Below are 27,915 nucleotides of genomic sequence, written 5' to 3'. Positions count from 1 at the left end.
CCCCCCCCAATGCGTTCCCGCTCCGTGCACGGCGCTCGGCTTCGCGAAGCGTACCCGCCTTATGAATATTTATCGAAGAATTTCGACAACCTATCGGCTATAATGACAATTACCAATGTTCTAGTCGCGACATTAACCGCTCCTTATTGAATCAAACTTGAAATTCTGCGGAGGAATTTGCGAAATGATGAGAAAAGGAATCAAGATATCGGTACTCCGAGAGAAAAATACTTGGTATTATATTATATTTGTAACTCTAGTCATCATATTGGACGAATTATAACCAAGAGAACCATTTTTCTAGTTATTATAGTGTCGGTGATAATAATTTTGATAATAATCTTACATGCATATTATTACTACTATTTCTGTAACTAAAACTATGAAAGGAAGTATAGGATGTGTAGTTTCGTTATAACAGCAAAATTAATTTTCTTCGTGCATTTCTGCTAAAATCGGGTATGCTGTACAAAATTAGCATCTAATTGGCACTCAATTCTGATATGGTATCCAGTTGGACTTTTTATGTTAGGAATGGCAGTTTAACAGAGACATTCAGTCGCGACGGCATCGCAACCGCCGGACAAACAAGAGGAGGACAACCGGGCGATATAAATCTCCAAATTTCGGCCGTCTCTTCGTTTTTCGAGCGGAAACTCGGGCTTTTCGCGCGCGACGCCCGCTGCAGGCTCGTTAAACTTTCACAAAATTGCGCTCGAGCGAGGAAACTCGACGGAACCAGCCGCCGATACTCCGGCGATCGTCGTTGCGATTGGCGAGCCGGTCCCAAGAATGGTCGTTAATCCGGGAGCGAGCGACCACTCGTACAATCAGTGAACCATTGAAAGCGATCCTCTGTAAACGATTGCGCTGAGAGCCCCGTCGATTGGCCGGCTTGTCTGTACTTTGATTCGCTCTTCCGTCGACGCGGCCGTTAAATCGCAGAGTCGAATCTCTTCCGATAACAAAGCTCCCGGGATTATTTGCAAAGTCGTTGATAATTGCTGCTGAAACTTCCTCTCGTTTGCTGCCGATGTAGGATAATGATCGCAGACTGATTGGTTAATCTGCCCCGCACATGTGCGCTAACTTTTTATCCGGATGAAAGTTATAACGAGAGAGTGTGGAAGGAAAGTAAGACTGGAAATTAACGCGACTATCACGTATCGAATACGCATCGAATGCGGAAATTCACTTGAGACGATGGTATAAGCCATAAGGCTCGTTCAAAACTCGGGAATTAACAATGCCTTACATTTATTAAAGGAATAATCGAAATATTGCGTTGAATTTCGATATCTCTTTTTTTTTTTTCGAATAAAAATTCCGCATCGAAATCTGGCCGGGTTATTTGTACGCGAATAATTCTCTATTCGGATGAATCAACGTGCGGAAATGAATAGTATCTCTTATTCGTGCAACTTTTTGCGCGAATAAAATTTATATTTGCATTGTAACGACCTACTCCGTATCGCATAATCATTGGAATCTGTTGTAGAATGGAAATATAAACCAGTATGAACCAATAGAAATATAAAACTGTGCCATTAATAATAACGTAACGTAACGTAACGTAAAAATGTAATTTTTTAACTGCAAAAACCGTGCGATATATACACTGCCCACCAAAAATTTCCAGACACCTGCTGAAATTTCGTAATCGAGAAGATAACACATTGATCGTCCATCATTTGACATAGCCATTACTGTAGCACACGTTTTATCATCTAAATTTAGTCTGGTCTTTTAAAATAATTTTATACTAATAATCTTTAGATGCTACTGTTCTATGATCACTTACAATTTGAAGCGTAAAATCTGACTTGAGTTTGTAAATATTCGCAAATTCTGGCTTTTATAACCACAGTATTCGCTAATGAATAGAAAGCAATAACATACTAGACTTGGGATGCATATATTAGCAAGTGACTAAAACTACTGGAGGCACCTCAGTTAGTAGAATTGTGCGTGTTCGAGATATAAACACTTTGCCATGTTTTGATGGTGTAGAGAAGGTAGGAAATGAATGTGTTGCCGCTTCTGCAGGGTAGAATGCGTAGTTAACTGTGCGTTCCAAACTTTGAGGTAGAATGGTATCCGAAAACTTTTGGCAGGCAATGTACATACAGTTATTGTTGTATAAGCTCATATGTATACGGTAAAAAGCAAGATGTGTGAGTGCGCATAATCTCGCGAATAAATGTTTTCAGCGTTAAAATATCGCCGGTGCGTGCGTACACGGATTCTTTAGCGCGTTTCATAATGTGAACGCGTTATATTAGAATTATTTTGCATTTATTTCTTGTAACGAAGGGGAAAGAGGATATAGATTTCAAGCTGCGATAAGCTTTTACATGCAATTGTTATAATAACGCTATCCCGTGTTGTTTCGCCCCGTGTAAATAATCGTTATTGCGTTTATAACGCGAGCAACTTGACGGCGCGGAATGGGGATATCACAATGTAGTAATTAATACTCGGTGCCAAATCGATACGATACGCGTCAACCCGTATAGAAAGTTCAATTTCCCACTTTGTAGGAAGTTGTGCAACAGCGTTTCGCGTTTCCATAATGGCGAATAATATTATGCCAATCCGTTGTAAAGGCGAAACTAAATGTAATTAGCGTACGCTCGTAACATAAATGCAGTATCGAAAACGTTTAAATAAGAGCTCGACCCGAATAAAACGGAAATATTAGTATTCAAATAGCAAGCATGCGCGAGCGCGTCGATCGAGTTGAAATCGAACGCGCGCGGTAAATATAGAGACGGTCGAACTTTAAATAAAACGTCGGACGCGATCTACGAACAATAGAAAGTCTTTCGTTTTGTCGACGGCTTCGCGTGTGTCTTGAGATACGCGTACGGTAAATATAGCGTATTATTCGTAAACGAAAGTAAACATAATATGAGGTGGGAGGGAAACTGGTAGCGTTGGGTAGCCGATCGACATATATTTGTTGATTAAGTAGTTGATTAAACCATTAATTAAGAAGAAGAAGACGGAAGAGGAGAAGGAAATCTTTCGTTCAACTTATTACGTTTCACGCGAGGCTCTTCCTCGGTTAGAGACAACCGAGCATAAGTTTCCTTCTAAGCTCGTCGTTAGACCGAACACGGAGAGGTCCTCGACGATGACGACAACGCGTCCCGCCTCCCGAATCCTGCTAACCTTAATAAGTAATTTACAACTTTGTCCCGGCTTTATAACACCTCCGATAATCAGCGATGCGTATCGGTTTTACAAGCGGAACCGGAACTCGGAAAGATATGAGGTGGATTCTGGGTACTGAGATGCAGTACGACGAAAGTCCATCCGAGATGGGTTTGTCGCTCTTGTCTCTTAATAGAATCGAAGCAATAGGATTCGTCGTCGGTCCTCGGGGAGGCTCTCTCCGTGGTGGAAGCCTTCGCGATGCCCCTAACCCAATTTGATCATCGATCGGCTTTTAAACCGACTTAAAATGCGAATCGTCGATTTCGCGTCGGAGGACCAGAGAGCCCTCCAAATTCGCGTGACGCATCTCGATAAATATGACGGTACAATGATATTGCATTATGTAGCCAAATAATTGCGAAGCGAACATTTAATAATAAAATTAAATTTAACGACATAATAATAATAATAATTTTATCGTCTCAATATATGCAATGCGCACGCATTACATGCATATACATATGTATAATAGCATACGGAAATGGGTGAAGTAAAAATATAAGCAACATAACAATTATTGTACAAATATATACAAATCTAAAAGCTTGACATAATATATACGATACGTGAATAAACATCTTCAACCGGACACAATTTCTCAAAGCATGCCATGCATCGTTTGCGAGAGAGTAAAGATAATCGGAAGAGATGTCCCCCCCGATGAGATCGACCCGATTTTCCTTCACACCGTCCCGCTGGTTGTCCGTTCCTCCCATCTATCTGCTATACCGTTAGAGATGCGTATTTCGTGAAACTCCGATTGCCAATCGAAGGAAATTAATCCGTCGCGGCGGATCAGCCTGCCTGATCGAATAAATGCCCGCTAAATGCGCGGACGGCGAGGTAGAAGCGATTCGGCGTCTAGGCAGACCGCCGATCACGGCTATTTTCTTTTAATCTGAATTCGGCGAAGCGTCGCGCGGGCCGTCGCGCGTCGCTAACTTAAACAACCTGACCTCGCATTAATGCCCGGATGGGTGGCCGGCCGGGGTCCTTCCCCGGGTACGGTTCACGGGGACGGGTTTCGAGGCCGGCTGGGAGGGGAGGCGCGAGAGGGAAGAACATAATCGAATAGGGGTAACATCTCGCAGGCGAAAGGCCATCGGCGTCGAAACGCCGCGGCGGCGCTTCGTTTTACGCTTCGACGCACGCGAGCGCCGCGCCGGTCGGGTTCTCGGCCGAGTTAATTCCGAGCCACCACACGGCGCCTCGAAATAGGGGCGAGCGACGGACATTGCGAGGCTATATGGATGGAGAGAAGGGGGGGGGGGATGAAGAGGAGCCCGGGATCCGCCTGCACCTCAGCCATGTCGGCCGTGTGTGTATCCGCTCTCGGAGGCGAGCTGAAACAACCCCATCGTGACTAAACCCTCCGTCGCTTATGTTTCTCTCTCTCTCTCTCTCTCTCTCTTTCTCCTTCCCTCCCTCTCGTCTCTTTGCCTCTCTTAGCTTTCTTCTGCCTCTTCTTCTTCGGTTTTTTGCCCTTTTTTTCCGTCTTCAACATACATCGATTACCCTTATCTCCCTCGTCCAAGAAAGTTTATTCCTCAAAGATGCGTTTTCTCGTCACTGGATCCCCTCCAGTCTCTCCCTCCTTCCGCATTCGATACCTTTACGACGCGTCCGCGATATCTCCCGGCACGCATCACCTATTCTTCCGTCGCGTTTCCTCCGTCGTCGTTGTAATTTTCCCGCCTCGAGACTCCGAGTCGTTAGTTCATTGGATAAAGGAGACGCATGCCCCAAGGAACCCGATCCCGTCGTCGTTGGAACTTGGGAACAAAAGCTACCCTGGCGTGGAGTCGCGACTCATGCTAATCCTATTAGGATTTACTTTAGATTTTGACGAGCCCCCTGTCCCCTCGTCTTCTGCCGCGCGCGCCTCGGGGACGCCTAATCGCCGATTACGGGCAAATTAGTTTCATACTATCTCACGTCCTCCTCCCTGTCCCAACTATTCTGGCCACTTATTTAGCGTACGGCCACCGTTCGCGTCTATCCACCTAATTGATCGCGCGTGTGTGTCCGCGTGTACCTACTTAATCAGCCGTCCACTCCGACATTTAATCGAGAACGAGCTCGGAAGGCACTTACTCTCTCCCTCTCTCTCTCTCTCTCTCTTCTTCCTGTCGTCCTCGCACAAACTGTAAAGGGATACTCGTGACTCCGAAATCAATTGAAAGAGTTGAAAAAATCGAGCGAAGCGGTGTGATTTTGTCGATCCAATTATGACGCATGACTCAGCCGTACTTTCGTGTTCCTTTTACATTTACGGGCAAGCTCCTGATATCGTTTGAATCCTTCCGGTCTGAAAGCTTTTCGATGGTATAGATAGATTCTGCAATTCCCGACAGAATGTGTCATGTCGGAATAGCTGGAATTGCGTCTCATCGGAGAAGTGGTACTGCGTGATTCCCCGAAATCGATACTTCACGCTGGATATCCTCGTTTAAGCCCCTTTATCGGTGATTACTCGTCAGCCTCCAGGAAGGAAGATCGGCACAATGCCCTGGAGAGGATCGAAAATGCCTGTTACTGCTGACGGCATCTAGAGACCGAAATTGTCTCTGGTGTACCTTTTCCCCTCGTGAATGACGGGTATCTTATTATTAGCGAGGGACAACAATCAAGACTGCCCTCCAAACCTTTTTTGGAATGCTATCAATATTTACAGACGCTGACCAGTCGAAAAGGAAAGCGGTCGGGAAAGTTTCCGGCGAGTCGGGCGGAAGCGCTCGGAAAATGTTTTTTTCTTTGTGAATATTTACTAACCGTTCGCAGAAAGCTCCGCGAAGATTTCGCTTCCCCCAAGCGCTCCATGTGGGCCATAATGAACTTTCAGCAAGGCCGCTTATGTTAGGCTTAGGTCGATGTTCACAGTCGGATCTTATATCTGAGATAAGAAGATAAACTTATGATAGTCTTAAGTATAAGATCTGACTATGAATACCGGCCTTGATGTTCCACACAGTTTATCGGACGCTTTAAACGCACGTTCGTTGAACACTCGCCGAAATCATCATTTTCGACTGAGCGGCGATTCGTGTAATTTGCAGCGAGGAATTTTTAAACCGCAATATTCCTTCCTCGTGTGCACATTCGTGCGCAAAATGTATCGCAGGGCATACGTAGCGCCCCGTCCGCATCGTTCTTGAGCGTTCGTTCGCGCGAGGTCCAACCTGAGGTAACGCCGTGAAAACTGCGTCTTTTCTTCCAAGCTATTCGCTCTCCGCTCTTCTCCCTCCCTTTTCTTTTTTACATCGCGCTCGATAAACGGTACAGTCATCTCTCCCCGACTGTTTTTCGCGCGGAACGTGTCCGGGGTCCGGAATCTCTCATGAAAATTAAATACCGCACGCTGAAGATGATGGATATATCCCGCGAACGACGTACCACGACGTTTTCTCTATCTCGATGCTCGGCGGCGGCAAAGAGAGGCGGTCGGAAGGGTGACTTACCACGGACAGAAAGAGCGAAGTCGAGCGGACGCATTTTGAAATTTAGTGTGACGGAACCAGGCGGCTCGTATTTTATCGTTAGCAGATTCCATAGAAAATTCAGAGCTCCGAGATGCGCGCGACTATAGCGGCCGACTACGGCAACCGACCGCGCTCTGCTAGACCTATCCCATCGGACCCGAATCTCGTACGATTCTCCGTCCGTGTTGCCTTGTCTGTCGGCGAACGAACGCCCTATTTCTTCCTGCTTCCAGTTTTCGCGTGTTTCTCGACTTTCCGACGTGGTTGCATCCTCGCCGGCTCGCCGCCTCGTTAAGATACCTTCTCTCCTGCGCGAACGTTTCGCGCGCTTCGTTAGCTCATTTGCCGCTCGGGTAGATATTTCTTCGCGCCGTTACCGTTCCTTTTTCCTCCCGAGTATCTGTTTATCGACGTATCGCGAGTCCAGCCGTTCGTCCGGCGAATATATTCACGGCGAATGTTACGAGCAGTTTTCAAGCAGGTAGTTATTTATCATTGTAAATGTCGAGAGTAAACGCCTGGGCGGGCTTGAAGTGGACTCTCTCTCTCTCTCTCTCTCTCTCTCTCTTTGTGAAAATTTAACGAGAGATTCTATAGTCTACGGCAACTTTATAAGTTTTACCTTCGTTAATATCTTGGCAATTAACGATCAAATTAAGTTGCTGTAAAAGTAAGCCCGTTTGAAGTAATTTCGAGACGACGTCTTCTATTTATACCTTCGAAGTTTAACTCTCGCGAAATCTTTATAATCAGCGACATGAAATATTCGCGTGATTACATCTTGCAGGAAATTTTTGCTAAGAAACTAATGCAACTAATTCCATTATTGACGAAGATATTGTGAGCGACAGATACTGCTGACTGCAGACAGAGACAAAATAGATAGATACATATGCAGATTATCGTCCGTTAGTGCGTTTTTTTTTTTTTTTAATCTGATGAACTTATCACGACCATAATTCGTCGTTACATTATAATGGAGACGTACGTCCGACAAAGTCAGCGTGTCTTCCGTGACCAAGGACCAATGCAATCCGTAAAGTTTCCTCCGAAGCGGAAAACGCGACTCGGTCGAGCGGACGAGTAGGGACATAAAAGAAGGAAAGATGGCGGAAGTTTGCCTCCTTGAGCTCGCTCGCGGTTAGGTGAGACTCTAAAAAAATCATGAATCAGAGACGAAACGAGCCTCAATAATGGATCGTCCAATCCGAAAACTTCGCCGCCGAATAGGTCTGAAGAATGACGGCGCATCCGTGTGGAACTCGCCACAGAAGTACTAAACTTGGGTCTTCTACGATATTTACAACTCTTGTTACAGAAAATACGGCGCGGACGCGATGTGAGTTTGATCTCTTCTTAAATTAATTCCGGATGTTACCTTTGTAATTATAAACGTGTTCGCGAATGCTCTCGCTGTCGAAAGAAAAGACAGACTTCGTAATTGCGCCCATCGTTTTGCGTGAATAAAATTCCTTGGGTCCTGCCTTAAATTACGACATAACTTTTCGCAATATAAACTTTCGCGATCAAACGTTTGTCCCGCGATTCTCCGATGCGGACAACATTCCACGCGACAATTTTACAATTTAACGCATCTTGAAAAACATTTCGTTCTCCGTTGTCTTCGATGTGTCACCTGAAACAATATCTATAATTCATTTTTTTCGTCATTATTATCGCATTATTATAGAGATCCGGATACGGAAAGCTAATCGGAAATAGATTCGAAATTTAGATTCGCGAAAATAAAGCGCACCGTCCAACTCTTGTTGCCTTCTTTCGTTCTTTCGACTACGAAAACAGCACGACGCTCATTAGTCGGGAAAAGTCTTACGGGAATTTCAAAGCATCCTGTTTTCCAAGGAAACCTCGCGATCTCCCGTTCCAGAGAACGTTGACCGCTTAAAGAGCAGAAAACGAGCGCAACGAAGGTCCTCGCTACTGCGTTGCTCTGCCTTCGCGGCGGCGTGTAGTCGAACACATTCAAGATTTTTCCACCGGAGCCTCGCGAAAAACCGACGGAAAACAGTGTTAAGTGAAAGGCTCGTTACATCGGTCGGGAAACTCGCGAACGAAACTGTTGCAGTTCGTGCACGTCGCGTTTTGTTTAATGCGACAGGGGAACAAAATAAACACAAAAAGAATCGCGGGCGCGAATCGTCGTTCTTACTTGCGCAAAACAATCCGTAGAGTCGCCCGAGAGCTGTGTTGAACACAGCGAGGAAAGTTGTAATTGCGAATTACACAATTTTTTTTCAACGTTCTCGCGATATAACGATGTTACTCAGCAACGGCAAGTTATAATCTTTTTTTCGGCACTGCTCGAGCACAGTCACGATTCGTAGAGAACGTTTAATCGTTTTATTTTTGCTCGTGAAAGCTCGTTATTTCAGGAAATGGGGTTTAAGCGGCGGATCGCTTAAAAGTTCTCGGGACGAGTTGAAAATTCAGTAACAGCTGTGTTCGATACTCTGGAATTTTAATATTAATTAACGCAGAGGCAGAGAGAGAGAATTTCGAAATAGTCTTGCGGAAATGATAAGGCACACGTTGCAAAGACACTTCATCACCGCACGTATGCGTGTACGTACGTGTGTGTGTATATATGAAAGGGCACTGTAGGAGTTGTGTCTTTACGCGATATAAAAAATTGGGGTCGAAGGCAGGACATGCTGTGAATCATAACAGATTCCTGGTCCTTTGAATCTTTCGGCTTTTTTTCGTTGCCGGAACCGCGCTTCGGGGTTTCAAAGGAAACTAACAGAGAGATTCGCGGACGGTCCACGTGTCATATTTTTCTGTCTCGGAGAGCCTGTCCGTCTTCATGCGTCGATATCCCGCGGAATCCCATCGGCCTCGTCTATTTTGTCTCTTTCGTCTGTTTTGTTCCAAAACCCACGCGTTTTTTCACCCATATTAAGCTAGCACTCGCAACACAAAAATTCGAAATAGGAGCTATATTATAGAATGAAAAGCTAATTAGGCGCTAATTTAGTGCTGCGTCCCCGACGTTAGCGTTCGAATAATTTAGCAGGAATTTCGTTTAAAAGTTGCAGTAATAGCTTACATCAACCTAGATATTATACGTAATAAACGTTATATGTACAATACATAATAATAATGTAATAATAATATAATACAATATGTAATGTATGTGCAATATAATATACTGTATTATAACCGATTAATCTAGACAATTTTCAATAACTTGCAAATTAAATAAAATTTTAACTCGCACGAATTTAGAGATGATTAATAATCGTAAAATATTACACGTCTGTGTACAATTCAAATTAAAAGTTTCTGGAAACGTATGATCTCGCTTCTGATATTAATAAATAAAAATCGTCATTCATCCGGTCTCGAAATCTGTTAGTACACAGTGTTCGTGAGATTTTACTTCATTAAATGTTGAAACGTTTTAAATAAAACAGGATGGACCGCTTAAAAATTACGAATACATGCTGGCGCTCGTAAACACTTTAATCTCATCCGCAATTTTACAGTTGGATTCGAAAATCGACCGCTTTCCGCGAACGCGTGTGCGCGTTTTTGCAAAACTAAATCCGCGCTGACGTCGAGCATAAATCACAAATCGCGACAAATTCCCGTACGTTCTTGGCCCGACGTGTCTCGCTCATGCGATGTGTCGTGATAAAAATTGCACGAGCACGCATTACAATTGAATGTGCCGGGGGTCGTACGTCATATTCCCCCTTAGCGGGAATCTCTGCTCGCGGATTCGACAGGATACCCGGGATTCCAGTTTCGAGACGAGATCTCCTCCCTTTTGTGAGTCGCACCGACGATATCGAGGGAGGTCGCGGTCAGTTATTCCAGTCACGCGTGGGATTCACCGTCATCCTCGATATCCCCGATTCGGCGTGTCCTGTCGCCCGTGTCTGTTCGGGATCTGCTGTACGGGACGTGTCCCGAGCCGAGCAAGCGAGCGAGCGGCTTCCTCCGTGCCACTTCGTGACGTTTTCGCGTCGAAAGAGGCTTCCGCCTATTTGGTGTATTTACGCCAATGCCTTTAATTGATTCCCTCTTACCCTCCTTCTCTTCCTCCCTCTCGCTCTCTCACCAATTATCCACGACAAATCTGAACAGCTCGAGATTATGATCGGTAACGGTTAATTTTTATGTGATAAATGTCGTCAAGTTCATCGCGTATATACACGGGATACAGCGTGCTCGATGATCGTCAACGCGTTCTGAAACGATGCTTTTTCGTAAGAAAAAAAAAGTCACGCGCGTTTCTCTTTTGAGATTATCTGTGTTTTCTTTCGACGAGAAACGGGAGGATGTATGCACACGTACGCGCGAGCACGCAATGTGTCTTATGTCCCACAATTTCACGATCGCATTGTAACAAAGCCATGCGGATACTTGGATTAATTACGCGGTTGGATTAATTACTAATCAGCTGTGATCGATAATGAGGCAGCAATAACGCGGGAAACCGCGGCTCTGATTAACAGTTACACCTACTCCGCGATGGAAATCTCGTACATTCGTTCCCCGATATAATATGGCGCTGGTATCGGCGTTACCTGTCGATCAAATTTCGCTCGGTTGATCTGCCGATCGAACGGCGGCTTTTTACGTCCGAGTATTCGCGTCGTAATTGCCAGCAGAAAGGTATGCATTCGTACAACTGACGAAGAACGAAGCGGCATATCGCTGTAATCGACGGGATATTATCGCACGGGAAAAGAGATTACTAAAAACATCTGGCTGGCTTAGCAAATCTATATCGCAATATATAACTGTAATGCATATTGCAACGTTAATTTTACTCGTAAAATTAACTCGTAAAATTACGCAGACTCGCTGAATCAATCGATTTTTTCTTCATTCACAAATTGTCCGTGTTACCGTGACGCGCAAAAGTTCCACGTGTTCGCAAGAGAAATGCGAGCGAAACGGAAAGCTTTTTCCTTCCTTTGCTTCCCCCCCCCCTCTCGAGTAAACCAGCCTGATATTCGAAATTGAAAGGGGTCACGGGGCGGGAAGGAGGAAGCGAGATCCGGAGATATGGGCGGACGATCTCTTAAAAACCGGCAACGAGTCCCTCGCATGATAAACGCCCGGATCTTCGCGGAGCACAGCAGGTGCAACGGCGACTAAGTATGTAATATCGCTCTAAGGTCGGTAGTAAAAATTCTTCCGGGACTCCGCGCACGTGATCTATCCTCACTAGAGGGCTAAACGACTGGCAAAGAGATTCTCCCCAGGGCGTATCCCCGTGACTCGAAGTAACGACCGTCGCGTAAGCTCCGATGTAAAACGCGCGGTATGCGGAAACGTTTGTTACGGAAATTATGAAACACGGTGATATCATTGTAACGATGAGCCATGTTCATCGCCAATTCGTCGTCGCGACCCTCTCGCGCCATTACGCCACGTGGGAGGCGGCCACGACGAGCCGTGGACGAAAATGAGAACAAATGAGAAGAATTACACGTGTCTCTTTTACCGAGAGAATTATCTCGTCACAGAACCATTTCGATCGGCTAGGTCCGTCGTGAAAGTCGCTCTTTCCGCGAGAAGTTGCGGCAAAATCGGCCATATAGACAGACAGACAAGCAGACACACGCGCGTAAGTCGTCTATACGATATTGTCTATAAAATTGACGATGCTTGGCCCTGCCTTCCACGCATCCTCCGTACTGGTAACGATAATGCTCGGTAATATCGACAGATTTTTGCGGAACCGTGGACTTTTCCGCGCTCTTCACCGGTTTCGGTTACATGCCGTAACGAGCCCGTAAGAAGATTACGCGGTGCTCGAAATTCGACGCGCACGAAAATTTCCCGCGACGACGGTTACACTTCTCCGCCCTCCCCTCTCCCTTCCCCCTCGAAGAAATCGTAAACTCCAGCAAAGGGGTGATACGAAACCGTCGTGAAAGTCTGGCAAAAAGACGACGATGACGATAGTGGCGGGAAATTCGCGGAAAATACGACGGATTGCGCTCTATGTGTGGCTCGGTGCGCGCGAATCGCGAAATACGAAACGCGCGACTGCGTTTTTCTCACGCACGATTCCTAACCGTTTCTTACCACGAAGAGCCGGCGATCGTTGAGCCGGCGACGAAGAGCCGGCGATTCGCTTTACGATCGTTGAACAACCAGAAAACCCCGTCCTACTGGTTATCCGTGACGAACACCGTTCTCGCGTTAGGCTCATCTTCTGCATTAATATTTCAAATAATTCTAAATATTCGGATCTAATACCCGATTATATCCAGTTATTCATTCTTGTTGTTGTTTCTTATTTATTTTTCAAGTCTCTCTACGCATAAAAATATCGAAGCAAGGTCAACGAAAAGTAGATACTTTACTAAATACTTAATATTAATATCAGGGTGTATCAAAATAATACAGAGGGGAAAAAAGCACCAAAGCTGACATAAGTATTGAAAATAAACTATACTCATGTTTCTCTACTACAAGTTGCCAAACTCCGTCGAACGATACATGAACTTCGTCTACTGTGTGCAGTTATTATGTTATATGTTATTAGCGTTAGTGACCTCTCGATGCGCTAAACTGTTTCTCAAGCTATTTTCTTGTAAATTTTTAAATAATAAATCAATGTTAAGCAATTTATTGGGCAATACTATTTTATAGTATTATAAGTTTTGAACTTTTTAAATCATTTTGGATCTCGTGTTTTCAAAAGAAACCAGAATGTATTAATAGAGAAATCATATATCTTTGTATCCATGCACGTAAATTTTAATTCTACACCAAAATTTTATAGCCTAAAAACAAAATGATATATCGGTCTTGGTATTTTTCCTCCACAGGAAATATCTGTTCAAGTATTCATCTTTCGTTGACCATATCTTAACATGTTTATATGCAGATTAACAAGAAAGAGAATACATTTACGTAAGAGAGAACTTACGAACCCGTTAAAAGATGCTCGGTTTGACGAGATTATACCAACCCAGCATATCCAGGTTATACCGACAGCGTGCTAGTTTGCATTCGTCGCATTACATTTTCATGCTCACGCGAGCGCCGTTTGAATTAACCATCGATAACACTCACCGTTGCGATTTAATCGTTCGCTCGTTTTATTTATTCGGTATAACCGAGAAAGCCCCTTGTAAATGATTTGTCACGCACGGGAGGGCGCGTGTTCTCGCATCCTTTCATAGGAATCCGCTTCCTCCCGACGGCGCGATGGTTTTTTTAAAAGGCGCTGTCGTCGTCCGTGGCATTCGCGCGGCTCGCGGAGTCGAGCGGCAAGGTGGCTCGCGAGAATTCACCGGTAGTGCGCGGGTATTCGGGCACGCGGCAGGACTCACTTAACCGTCTCTCTCTTTCTTCCCGTCTTTCAACCCCTACTCTCCAAACATTTCCACCTCCGGATTTCCATCCCCCGGGCTCTACCGCCGGTTGGAATTTGCGGAGTATTAAAAGAACAAGATATCCCGACGGCAGTCTCCTCCTTTATTTACCGCGAGCGGGGAAAACGCTCGCGAAGAAACGAGGAGGTGCTGAAAATAATGCCCGGGGAAAAGGATGCAGAAGGAGAACAAGGGAAAAAGATAGATAGAGAATGAGGGAGAGAGAGAAAGAGAGAGAGAGAGGAGAGGCGTAATTCTGTAAGCGCGATATACTCGGTGCGTTATACGACTCGGAGAATGCGAAGAACGACGTGCGCACGCCGGGCGAGAAGGCGCGACGAATTTTCTTTCGCGGTTTTGCGCGCTTCTCTCGCTCCTGTCAGTCCGACCTGAAAAACAAAAATCACACTTCGACGTCCGAACATTTTTAGCTTATTGGATTTCCAGTCTCATCGGGGGATTACTTACGGAGAAATTCGTCACCGTAATATTCGCGTGAACGAGTCGCCGCTTGTGCCTCGTCTCTCGCTAACGGCTAAATAATTTTGTGTTTGTAAGAGGGAATTCACACGGAATGGGGAGGATTAAACGTGCAGCAGAGAGCTCGCTGTCAGAGAACTTTGGTTAATCCCCACGTCGAGTCGTTGACACAAGTCATGGCGTAAAATGCGAGCTCGCGTGGCCCTTAACTTCAACGCGACGGCGAAAGTTTGAAGGAACGATAAACAGTTTTATAAGGAACGTTAAAGCGAAACGATAAAGGCATTTTACGGGCTGTAATAGTCAGCAAATTAATTAAGTAGCCTGTCGTCGTTGGTATATTTCGGCGTATTTCTCTTTTCATTTTCACCTGCTTTGCCTTCGCGCGTACTTTCTTCCTCTCTCTCTTTCTTCACTCGATTGTTCCATTCATACCGCGATTGTGGTGTGTTTGTTTGCTCGCTCGCTCGCTCGCTCGCTCGCTCGTTAGACACGAAGGAATGAAATGTTCTTTCCCACTTGAATCCCCGTTCTATTTGATTCTCCCCTAATTTATTCCCATCGCACGCTTCCGTCGAAAAATTCAGCGGGGCTTTTACGCGAGTTTTTCACTCTTCGAATAGCGGGAAGTCTATAGTAAATTAAAAGGAGATCCTGCATCCTTTCGCGAGATGCTGCCCGATAAATCTCTTCGCCTAGTTAAAAACTACATGAAGAGCCAATGCTATCTGATCGAGCGATGATAAACGAGCTTTTCGCGTTTTCCGCGCAACTTTCGTCCCGGCGAGAGCCTTCTCTTTCAGTCGCGGGAGATGCATTTCTGAAAGAGGGCAAGTCTCGTGCGCGCCATATTGACTCGCGTCCTCCGACACGCGTCATCTTATTTCATTATAGAATAGCTTTTACGGAAACACGTCCGCAGTACTTTCCAACTTCTCGCTGTCAAGCCGTGTGTCAAACTCGCGGAAACTCGGCTTGACGTGCGACGTCGCGCTTCGAATCGATCTCCGGCGCGTGGCGCCGCAAGCCGAGCACGCACGTGGAATTCGCGAGATTTTCCCAGAGATTTCCGACGAAAAGCGCCGATGGATCTACCATCATCGTAACAATGACAAGAGCGACATCTATCAGATTAAAGATAAAATAAAATAAGAAAACAGACAAACGCAGCGTTGCTTATTTCCTTTTCTCTCTCTCTCTCTCTCTCTCTCTTTCTCTCTGCTTTTTTCTCTTTATTCTTTTTTTGCTTTAAGTCGCACCGTAGTTTTCGTCGCCGAGATTTTCGGAGGGCAAATTGCGGATTCTTACGGCGCGTAACACTCGGCTCTCATAATATGCAGACGGCGCGCGTCTCGACGTCACGCCGGCGAGAGATATTTTTGAGGGGGAAGTGGTGAATAAAGATCTCGGGCGTTTTCGCGCGCACGTTACGCCGACACGTCCTAGGAGACAAACGTCTTTGAAGTTGCATCGGCATCGACAGCAACTCGATTCTGAGAACGTGTTGTCAGCTCGTTTCTCACCCGCGGGATATCCCGGGTATTTTCTCAGGATCTGAATACACGTACTCAGAGTTGCCGGAGTGGTGCGTCGACTCGGCCGGGTCCCGCTGAGAGTTTTACGAGATTCCTCGCTTTGTCACACTTTTCGGTTACCAACTTCGCCGAGAGAGAGAGAGAGAGAGAGAGTCGCTGTATCGACACCTTTGAGAGCGCGACGACGACGGCGACGACTCGATTTCAGGAACGCATTGTCGCACGAAGAAGTCTTCTGAGCCGTGGACGGTATATTTTTCCATGTAACATAAGATCGATCCGTACTCGTAACCCCGCCGGCGAGGAACTTCCCCCGCCTACCCTTGTTGCGTACTTCGTGGGAGTTGCGGCTCGCGGATTTCGACGGAACACTCCGACTAGCGCCTTCGGCTACGCAAATCGGCGAGTCGACGCTTGACGATGCGCCTGCAGAATCTCGTGCGGAATTGGCGGCTTGTCTTGATTTCTTAATGACCCGCTTAGTGGCTCGGATTTTTACCGACCTTATAAAAGAATTTGACAGTTCGAATTCATAGGTTCACGATTTGATCACCGGTACGGGACGATGTAGAGTGAGACAAGTAATAATAATTGTTAGCGATTTAATTAATCTCCCAATTCAATTTTATTGAAACGAGGACGTGTTCCATCGGGCTCTTTCGCCCAAAAAGCTGACACGATACGATCGATCGCTCTTTTGCTACGTCACTGAGCACAACATTTCGCTTTTATCGCGTTAAATTGCTAATCAATATATTTCGCGAGCACTCAATTAGTCAAATTATATGATCGGCCGTCGATCATAGTATTTCAAGTCAATGTTGCAGATAAAATTATCGTTTAATATGCAAGTTTAGTAGTGTAACATCGTTAATATTTGGGCTAATTCGATGTACCCGGCTGCATTAGGTAAAGGGTAATTTCGAAATACGAGGGTAATCGACATCAACGGACAGCCCCATGTCGACCTAATGGAGTCTTAAATTCTCGGCGACCGAGCCACGAATTAAAGTCCGATTATCTGAGGGGAGCGTCGTCGCGTTTCGCGCGGAAAGAGATATCGCCGATACGTCTTTCGCGCGGAGCAGGAAAAATCGGCCGCGAATGATTTCTTCGTGAGAATGGTGAGAAAGTTATCCGCAAGACACGAGCGCGATGAGTAATGGCGAGTTTTACGGGCTCGTAAACGGTCTCTCTCGGTGTCCTCGTGACTCAACCAGCACCAACCCTCGCCCATTCTTCGAGCACCCCCATATCTTTCGTCCCTCGCGCTTTCCATCGACACTCTCCTCTTTTGCCCCGCTATCTCACCCCCATCGCGCTCTCCGCCGTTCCCTTTGCGCGCCAAGTACACACGTTATCGTACACTAGTCTATTAATACCCTGGCAAATTATTAATTAGTATTGTCACGCGTCCGCTGCTACTCTCGTGGGACGCGTTATATATAGGTACTTGTAACATTGGATGTTTGTGTGTGTGTTGTAAATACACATATGTTCCATGATGTGCAAATAATATCTTGTATATTCGCTGTATACACTGAATATACATGAAATGGATATACATTACGATGTATAGTATGTACATGCAGTGATACATTTGGCATACATATACTTCACATGATATCAATCGTATATTCCATGTTTTGTAATATACTTAAGTATATATTATATGTATGTACATTTGTTAAGAAAGTTCGCCATAGGTGTACATACGTAGTACATCGAATATACACACAACTGTATATACATTGGATTTACAATGTATGTCAAAATATTTTGTAGATAGTGTTTCTATCGTTTCTTTCGTTATCGAATAAACGTCTAATATGTCGCGTACGGGACAGCCTCGTAATACTCGGCAAGAAAAGTGTTCTGTGCTTGTGATTATAATTGCACGGGGAAATAATTATAATTCAAAAACCTAATTTGTAACAAGCGTCACTGCAGTGTTGTCGATAATTATATGACCTTATATGCATATTGCTGCTACGAAAGTTATTACTGTATAATAAAGTTATTATTAATACCACTTTGTAATTAGGACAACAAAAGATATAATTCGTACCGAAGATGGCAATATTTAGCGAGCTTTTTTCTCTCGGTGCTTTTTAATGGATGTTAATTTGTTTTGCTATTATCACACGCACGCTCAACCGCATGATTTACATATTATGCGCATTTAACGATCAATTATCGGTCTGCCCGGTTGCAAACGGGGCGGAGACGCGCGCGAAATTACGTTTCATATTATTCACCTTTACTGATCTCGCAGTCGTCCGGTCGCGCGTTCGAATAATCCACGCGACGCGCGATTTAACGAACTCGAAATCAAAAAAATAGAGAGAGAATGAAAAAAATGAACCAGCGCGGCGCGTCGCTCGCTTTGTTTCACAAGCGGCGTAATGTATGTAAAAATAATTCCAAGTCGGTGCACACACAATTCGATTCGAAGCGATCGGACGGAAGGGATTAAATCTGCATTTCAAACGAAGCTCGGAACATCGATACGCGGCACCGCCGCGACAAATTTCTCGTCGAGATCTTCGAAAATTATAGCGGCGAGGCAATTTCTCGGGACGATTGCTCTATTCCTTTTACGACACTCGTGCAGATACACTTCCCTCTTTCCGAGGAAATATCGCGCAGATTCGGATAAACAATTCGCTGATCGGAATATCACTCATTCCCCGAGCGATTTTCAATCGATTTTTTCTCATCGATGAGAAACGGGGAAATTAATAACTTCCAACTTTGAAGTGGAGATAAAATATAATTCCGGAATGAGATAACGTTCGATAAAGTTTTCTTTTAGACGAGATCGTTCTGAAATTCATCGAAGAATACGTACCGTTGACGCATAGCGTATAGCTTACGAAATAGCTCTGTATATAACGTATAAAGTAGCGCTGACGATTTAGGACGCGATAAAATTTGTCAGCCGTCGCTGGTCGAGGCCAAGTGATATCGAGTGGGATATCGAGATTTATCGTGCCGCGCGATTCTCCTGAGCTCCGTCCTCGCGGCACCGCCGGTAGCGATTCCGATTGAATCCGAAGAGCGAGAAAAAGAGAAAGGGGGTGAAAGAGAGAGAGAGAGAGAGAATAAGTGAGAGGGGAGGGGGTGAGGTTAGAGAAGGGGAGAAGCTGCGCTGGTCGATACGGTCGATATCCGAGAATGTGCGCGATCCCGCGCCATTCGACATTTCCTCCATCTCGGCCGACTGTGCGAATCGATTTACGATCGGAGCATTCACCGAAATATTCCACAATTTGTCGACGGAAAGCACCCCGCAATCGTAATAAAGAGCTGCTTTTTCGCCGCGAACGAAATAAAATTCTCGGCTGGTACAATAAGTGGAAAAAATCTTCGTCACGTTTGAACGGCAGCGAACTGAATCGAAGTGAGTACCCGAATATTCAAATCTTTTTGCCCTTTAGCTAGTTCACGCAGTTTCTAAGTACAAATTTAAGGAACTTGTCGAGTATTATGCGATTCAATCGATAATGTACGAATTTATACCAATTTATTCCCGTTCGGCTCGCGGAAATCGCTCGCTAATTTTCAACGCAGCTCACGTCGCGGAAACCGCGAGTTAAAACCCGGGTAGACCGGAGAAACGGCATCGAGGCAACGCGCGGGGATTTAATATTCGGAGAGTTCGAGATTCAATTCGCGCTGAAAACGGCTGTCCGATAAATCTCGGTATCGCACTCGATATCATCGTGGCCCGTTCTGCACTTCGAGCAGCGACTGCTGGCAAATTTTATTACGTCGTAAACCCCCCGCGTTTATATTTTCGTACAAAGACAGGCGAGTTTAGCGGCATCGATCGCATGGATAACCATAAAGCCCCGTGACCGATAGCCGTTCGCGCTAATAATCCTACCAGTGTACCGTTTGTCGCGGTCGTCACACAATGCGGATAAGAAAATAAATATTTTCGACATTTTGCCCGGAGATGCTCTTACGATCAAGTTCAGCAAAGGCAACGTGACAATACAAAATAATGATTCAACTTTTCCCCGAGAGATACTCGTATCGTATCTTATTTAGCAAATTTGATTGTGTTCAGCAGAGAAAGTAGTGAGGGTTTAATAATTATTCCTGATTGACATGCTCTCTAAAATCTATCAAGAATTTGAAAGTATATTCCAGTCGCAGACAATGATCGCTAAGCGCTAAACTTTTTTCTCTACTGAACGCATGACATTGACACGCAAGTGCACTGAGTCTTAACAAAGCCTTCACGTTTTTCGAATTTCTCGAAAGAGAACGAACATTTTTCTAACGACGAAGTTTCGTTGCGCAACCGCGTCGTTAAGTTCGTGAACGCAAGGGTTACGGAATTCTGACGTATGCGAGGAACAGGGAAGAAGGAGAAGGAGGCGGCGGCGGCGAGGCAGCAAGCGCTCGGAAGATGAAGGAAAAGGAGGGAAACTCGATTTCTCGAGTTTCTACGAAACAGACACGACGGGGAATCTCGGGTAACTCAGGAACAACGTTGCATTCCCACTCGGAGGAGACGGAGACCTCGTCGACGCAGCTAGCTCGTCGATTCTCCATTACATGCGCCCTTTGTTTGTCGCGTGCGCACGATCCACCTGGTGCCTTCGATCGTCGGCGAAATGCATCAGAATGGTCGTTTTCACTCGGCTACCCATGAATATAAATTTCGCGTGAGATGATACTCTATCTCTCTCTCTCCCTCCCTCCCTCCCTCCCTCCCATTTTTACGCGATTCCGACTCGTCGAAATTATTCGTCTTGTCGCGACATGAAAATATGAGGACAGGCAGCATGACGCTCACGAAAACTGTACATCGACAGAAATATTACGACCATGCTGAAAGCATCGGTGCAACGCATTTATACATACTCGCTCGAGAGAATATGAATTATAGACGAGATGCGAGCATCCGACAGGACCACGAGGCATTTATTTTAGCGCAGTCTCTTTACGACAGAGAAAATCTCAGAATTTACGTCGATGTTTCTCCCGACGAGCAAGCTTTCGTATTTTAATAACGATATCGGGATACCCCGTTTCCCTAGCTATTGTAAGACCTGAGATTCCCGGGTCCTTCGGGTACTGTTTCCGCGGATAGAACTGTCTCCCGATCGATCCTTTATCGCCACATTCGTCGCCTTAATCCTTTTCGGGAGATAAAAGTGTATATAAATTACGGGACGTGTCGCGAATATTCGACGCACGGTAGTGCCCGAGTCCTCTCCCTTTCCCGATGATCTTCCCTCCCTCCCTCCCTCTCGCGTCCGCACCCATCTCTCGATCGTCCTGTCACGATCCACTATATCTTCCATAGACGGCCGTAAAAATTGTATTAAAAGTGCGAGAGCCGCCGTCGCTCAGCGGTGGTACCGGCGGCGGAGGGGGGGGGGAGGCATGAAGCCAGGTTTCTGATCGCCGTCATTTCGTCCTGTCGAAATAGAAACACCGCGGCGTTTTACGGTTTGCACCTTCCGCGGAAATTGGAAGTTTTACGAACGCCGCCGGCGGGAAACGTGATCCGCGACTACGTTCGCGCTTCCGATCACCGGGTCGTATTACCGATTCTTTCCAAGCCCTGCTTTACGACTCTCTCCATTTTTCCAGCCGTGACATTGATCGGTGGCGTTTGAAAAGCGATCGCATGTTAAAGCGGGACAGCAGCGGTCGCGCGCGCACCTATGATCAGTATGCGCGTGTACGGTAACGATACATTCGCGAATTTTGCATCCTGTTGATTACGCGAGCGCGCTTTATTCGTCGTCATGTAGGATATTCGCTGTTATATAGGGCGTAGGAAGGATTCTCTGCTTCACTCTTCACTCTCTCTAGAATTTCCCCGGGACGCGCCGCGCAATAAGCCACGCTCTCACACATGAGGAGAGGTCCGACGAGAGACGACATTCGATGAAAGAATTTGATGGATAAATCGAGCGGGTGGTTACATCCCGCCGTGCCGCCGGGGCAAAAGTCACGGGAAGTGTCACGTCAGCGTTTCGGGGCGAATTTTACCGAGTAATTACTGGCGGAGGGGAAAANGGCGGGGGGGGGGGGGGGGGGGGGGGAGCGGGTCGGACGAACTATCGCGGGATCGCCCGTGCGGAATAAAAACCGCAATTCAAACTGGAAAACTTTTTCGTGGAGCGGCTGGAGCGGCGAGAAGTTGATCGGAATGGAGAAACACGGGGGTGGAGGAAGTACCGTCCCGCGTTATCTCGCTGACTTTTCCGTGAGTCCCGCTGGATTCCTGTTTATTCGTCCGTTTTATTCGCGATTACGTGTCACCGATCGCTGCTACGTCTCGGAAGTTTGCACTCCTACCGGAATGTGGAAATAGGGCGGAGCCTACACGAGCGGATCGCGCGACGGACGTTGTCATTATCCTCTTGACGCGCGAAGACGATGATATAGACACTCACTTTGGTAATAACAAGTACACGATAATACACATATATGATTTACAAATATAATTCGATACCCGGTATTTAACGACATATATTACGGAGTTCTCGCTCGAGTGGTTACCAACGCGGAATTGTGAAGCCCGTCCCCTCGCTGGATAAGCAAGTTTTTTTCAGCAAGCTGTGAACTTGACGATTCTTCTTGGGTCCTCTCTCTCTCTCTCTCTGCTCCGAAAAACTAATATTCTCTTTTCGGTACTTCACCATCAACCGCAATTGCGAGACAACCAGACGCGCGATTTACCTTTCACTGATAGACTTTTTTCGGACAACGTCATAGACGCACCGTGATCTCCAGTTTCACTTGTTCGCCATTAGCTGATTTTTCTCTCTCTCTTTCTCTCTCTTTTCTATTTTTTTGCAACATCGCTCGGCAAAAGTCCCGTCACGTATATTCCGTAGCACCATCAACAGTTTCCATTACGTTAGAGTCCTTAATCGTTGCACCGTGAAGAAGGAGGAAACAGCAAAGGACCCCCGCGCGCGCTCGAGAGTTCGACCGAGGTCGAGAGGGATTTACGGTGCTGTAGGATAGAAGGCGCGGCCCTCTCAGCTCCCGGGAGAGGGGGAGGGAACGAAGAGAGAGGGAGGGAGAGGGAAAGAGGGAGAGATCGAGTGGTCGGATAAGTGGCTACTTCCGGAAATAAACAGGCGCGCGCGCGTGGCTTCTCCGAGCGTCCCGCGAGCGGACGAGGAGGAAAGAAACGGCGAAGAAAGCCCGGCTCTTTATCATCACGTCTTCGTTAATTAATAAACGTTCAATGCGAGCGAGAGATCCCGCTCGCGATTTCGCGGGATATATAAAAAGCGGGATTACGCGGCAAGATTTATAGTGAGTGGGGGAAATGGGGCGCGTATATATTAAACGCAGGCGCGTTGTACCTGAGCCGGGACAGCCAATTTTTCCCCGTATGTTCGCGAATGTTTTAATAACATTTATAAATGCGACGCGGCGCGCGAAGAGACGGAAGAGAGCGCGAAGAGACGGGCTTTCATTAAACAGAGCTCCCGTCGGCAAATCCTACGGGATACACGCCGGTACGTACGTATAACAATATCCAGTGCATGGCGTAGCGCGAGGTCGCATCAATTTGACGAGAGCGTGCTTTAATTCCGCCGCCGACGACGACTACGACGGATGCGCGCGCGCGGGCTTCGACGGCGCGTGCTTTATGAAAACGTTTCCGCAATAAAAATACGACGAGGGGCCGTAGTAGCGTGCGCTCGCCGTGCCGCTAATAAATAATGAGAGCCGACGGAATTATGTCGTCGCGGAAAAATATCGTCTCTCTTTCGGAGCAACGCCACGTACTGGAGCGGCCGCGGTCGCGCTCCGTTCCGATGCGCTTCCCCCGAGCTTCGGTAACCGGAAACCGCTAAGAAGAAAGGTCTGCTAGTACGTTTAATAAATTTCATCCTTCCCCACTCTTTTTCTTTTCTTTCAATCTTCGTACTCCTGCTGTCGTCTCTCAGAAATAACGGTATGCAAATAGCACGGGCTCGAGCCGACGAACATATTCGTTGCCGTCGTTGGAGAAATATCCGATCGTTCCGCCATTTCGACAGCCCTCAACGAGCCGCGAGATTTCCAGGGCGAAACGTAAAAAGTCGAGGCGCACGAGAAAGCGGGAGAAAGAGAGAGAGAGAGAGAGAGAGAATGAATGAGTGAGTGAGGAACGGAGGGAAGGAAAGGCGGGTAGGCGCACACAAAGGGGTACGTGTACGGGGTTAAAAATACGAGGGGGCGGGGGCGTAGCCGTCACTTCGGTGCGCCCGCATGAAAATAGCATTGGCTCTGCGGTGGCAGCGACGCCGTAGGAATTTTCCTAAATTTTTAACGGTAATCGTTACGTGGCCTTAGTCCGATACCCAGGTCACGCAGCCCGTCAGTCGCACGGTGGCGGAGGGTACGGCGAGGGAGCGAGGGAACGAGATAGACAGAAAGAGAGAGATAGATATATAGATAGAGGGGGCAGGGGAGGAAGAAAAAGAAAGAAAAGGCGTTATTTATCAGGTGCTCTGAGATCTCCTAGATTCCCTCAAGCGCCTGAAACGCGCACACGGAATAAAAATTGGGAAAATTAAATACTTTGATCATTAGTACCCAGTATATTGTACCCTGTGTATTTTACAGGATTCGATGAACGTAAGTATTTTCTCTACGTGCTCGTGGTAACGTTCGTGCGTGATTCGCGACACAGGTTTGATCACGTATTAAAAATCACGGTCTCGATCAGTGACCAAATCGCGCCAAATGCACGCGCAACCGACATACCTGAGACGAATGTCAGCGAATAGTCACTAATAATCTTTGAGAAGTGCAAGTGGGTACAACGTGGTACAAAGTGTACAACGAAGCAGCCAAGACTTTTAGCGAGACCAGATATCAAGCGTGAACATCCGTGTTGTCAAAGAGCTCAACCGGATTAAAACGTCCGCTTGTGCGAGAGATGCGCGTTGCTTTACAGTTTCCATTAAAAAAATGGGGGATGTTTAAAAGATATTATGCGCTCGCAGAAGGAACCCGTTTTGTCTCGCTGATAGTGCATGCGATACTTGACGTCGGAAAAAAATGTCGCCCCGTCAGGCCGCCATGTCGTTCATGCTCGCAATATTTAATCGATGCACGTCGAAGCGGAGAGTTGAAAAAAAAAAGAAGAGAGGGGACATACCCGGCGAACCGGGGCATCGTAACGTTGACGATAAAACTATCGCTCTTAAAATACGGTGGCCATATCGCAATATTCGTAATGCCTGAAATATGGCGGGTATTACCTCGCGCTGGCAATAATTTTCCCGGGATAATACCGTTAGTAATGCACTAATATACGCGCGACGTTACATTACTTTTTCGCCGGCCCCTCTCTCTCTCTCTCTCTCTCTCTCTCTCTCTCTCTATCTATCTATCGGGGCACGTGCTACATTGTGTATTTCTGCCGTGCATTCAGAAGCGACAAATCATGTTTCTCGAGGGCGTCCTGGATTCCCGCGATCGACCCGATGCGAATCGATTGTTTCTCGCAAATCGTCGACGGTCTGGTAATTTGTTGCAATTTTTCATTTTCCACGCTGCAATCGCGTTCCGGCGAATAAACTTCGAATCGAAGGATGATCTACTCCCGATGATTGATCATATAGCGAAACCGGCCGCGAAACACCTTCGTTTCTGAGGACGGAGGAAAAAAATGGCTTCCCTTGCGGCGAGATTGGGCGGATTGTGGCCCGCGGCACGAACGACAAGCGACGTCAAACGAGGAAAAGAAAAAGGAGAAGTGGCGATGGCGGCTGAATTATAGTAATTGTCATAGACGGTCACGACGTGCCACCGCCGCCGCTTTTGGTGGCTCTCGGGATGGACGACGTCTTTGAATCTATGTCGGGCGTATCCACAAAGGGGATAGCGGAAAAAGGATGCACGGCCGAGCACGTTTCGCGCCGATAGCGTCGCAGAATATCCCGCAAATGGCACATCCGGCTCGTGGCGAGGAAGAGATAGATTGGTGTCCCGGGATACGTTTGTGTACGCGCGCGCGCGCACACGTGTACACACCTTTCTGCCTGCACACGTAACGTCATTTACGAGGTGTTTTAGATCAAACGCATCTCGTGTTATTCGAATATGTGCAAATAAGCTGGAGAAAGTGACGTTGCGCGAAGGCTCATCAGAGTTCACGAAGGCTTCACCGTCGTTCACACGCGGAATAGCGGGAACGAACGAGTGCTGCTGCTGCGCGGAGAGAATTTTTATTCAACGATATATTGCGTCATACATCACACTGGGATACATTTGTGTCAAAGCTAAAATGCGTGCATTACGGCAATTGAACACTTTCTCGAATATCGTAAATCGTCACTTCAGTTACGACAATTAAAGCCGCAGGATGATATCAGCGTTATCATATGTCGGTGAAACGATACGCGTCAAAGCTTGTTTTGCCCGAGTCGAAATTTGATTGCTACTTTGACACTTTTGAGAAGTTTGCGCCTATTTTAGACAGCGTATAGACTAGTAAAAATTTACTTTGGCGATGCGGACACTTATTATGAACTTCTCTCTTGAATATTTCATTCTACAGGTTTAATTTTCCCGCTGTGTCTTCAACAATAAATTATATTATTATTAAAATTGAAATATATATTGAATCTATTTTGCTATCTTAGCCTCTACTCTATTGTAGAATTAGACGTTTAACGTAAGACCAATATTTCGACTCAGTTAACATTGTTATTTCTATCACGTTGAGAATCCGCTCATTTTCCCCGATCTATTCATTATTTTAATTAATATTGATATTATCCCTCTCTCTTCTCCTCGAGAATTGGCGTAATTTAATGTTGTTACACATGGTTGGAATGGTGGGCCGTGCAAATTAATACTGTTTTCCCGGCTTGTTTGAAAAGTATAATTAATATAGAATACATATGTATATAAGATACATGTGTATAAAATACAGGGACCACGAAGAGCGCTATATATATATATATATATAGATTAATGTTGCGCACCAGATGTTTGTGCACAAACGATCGGCGACGTACACAGTCGACGTAGTAAGGAGCGAAACAGGACGTTAGCACTCCGTAGAGCACCCTTCGAACGTGACGGGACTCAAGGTGCGTAACGGGATTTACGTTCATGCTGTTTTATGATTCGTGTATCTCTTCGGTAAACGGATATACTTTCGGGTAGTATGTTTGTCATCGTGCACGATCGCGATTAGCTACTGCCATGATAGACCCTTTTCGTAAATTTCGGACTAAGAATCATAGATCACTGCAAATTATCGATCTTCAACCTCAATCATTTCAGCGGACAAATTCAAAATTGAAACAAAGTCCATCTATAACAACCGATCAAAAAGTAAAACACCAGTTAGAATCAGATCCAAGGTATTATTGCATAATTTTAATTGAACTCTGTTGAGGAAATAAAAATTCATTCTCTTACACTTAGGTAAGATTAGCGATATATAAATTCCAGCGCGATACGGTTTCATCCTCCTTTTGGATTTAATTGACGAAATCATTCTCTCTCGCTTGGTGTGAAACGAAATTTACGCTTTATCGCTTTATCGCTTTATCGCGCAAACATTACAAAAGCAACGTAACGTCACAAGTTCTAACAAGGTGTGCCGAAAACGTGCGATACCGAAACGCTCATGGCCACTCGGGGCCGGAAGCACATTAAAAAGTTAATACACGCCAAAGGCGTTCAAAAACGACGGCCAATCCATTTCGTTCGATTCGCGGGGAAGAATACCTCCCTAATCAGGGATTCGGAACGGTCACGTGCGGTTATCGCGACTGGAAGCTAAATCCCTCGACGAACGAGAGCACAGCGACGAGAGAAAGAGAGAGAGGGGGGGGGGGG

The 27,915-nt window shown here is 46.1% G+C and overlaps 1 protein-coding gene across 2 annotated transcripts in view; it reads left to right on the top strand.

Moving 5' to 3' along the window:
- LOC106750209 (nephrin-like) overlaps positions 1 to 27,915 on the top strand; it is a 207,696-nt gene that overhangs the window by 54,454 nt on the left and 125,327 nt on the right. The window lies entirely within an intron of this gene.

Source organism: Dinoponera quadriceps, unplaced genomic scaffold (genome assembly GCF_001313825.1).
Source record: "Dinoponera quadriceps isolate SergipeBrazil2010 unplaced genomic scaffold, ASM131382v1 scaffold37, whole genome shotgun sequence".
Classification (NCBI taxonomy): domain Eukaryota; kingdom Metazoa; phylum Arthropoda; class Insecta; order Hymenoptera; family Formicidae; genus Dinoponera; species Dinoponera quadriceps.
The sequence above is the reverse complement of the archived record's forward strand: the minus strand, read 5'-3'. Positions and strand labels throughout refer to the sequence as shown.